Source organism: Arachis duranensis, unplaced genomic scaffold (assembly GCF_000817695.3).
Source record: "Arachis duranensis cultivar V14167 unplaced genomic scaffold, aradu.V14167.gnm2.J7QH unplaced_Scaffold_154058, whole genome shotgun sequence".
In the NCBI taxonomy this organism is placed as follows: domain Eukaryota; kingdom Viridiplantae; phylum Streptophyta; class Magnoliopsida; order Fabales; family Fabaceae; genus Arachis; species Arachis duranensis.
Window position 1 is genome coordinate 11,922 of NW_026264153.1, and position 475 is coordinate 12,396.

Consider the following 475-nt stretch of genomic DNA (forward strand, 5'->3'; position numbering starts at 1 on the left):
GTGTTTGAATGGAAAACAAAGGAATTGTATTAAATCATCGAGACGCCGCAGAGCTCCTCACCCCAACAATGGAATTTAGAGACTCATGCCGTCAAAAAGTATGTAATTCAGATCTGAAAATATCATGAGGTACAAGATAAGTCTCTAAAAGTTGTTTAAATAGTAAACTAGTAACCTAGGTTTACAGAATATGAGTAAACTAAGATAATTGGTGCAAAAATCCACTTCTGGGGCCCACTTGGTGTGTGCTGGAGCTGAGACTAAAGCTTTCCACGAGTAGAGGCCTTTCTTGGAGTTAAACTCCAAGTTATGACGTGTTTTGGGCGTTCAACTCCGAATCATGACGTTTTTCTGGCGTTTAACTCCAGACAGCAGCATGAACTTGGCGTTCAATGCCAAGTTACGTCGTCTATCTTCGCACAAAGTATGGACTATTATATATTGCTGGAAAGCCCTGGATGTCTACTTTTCAACG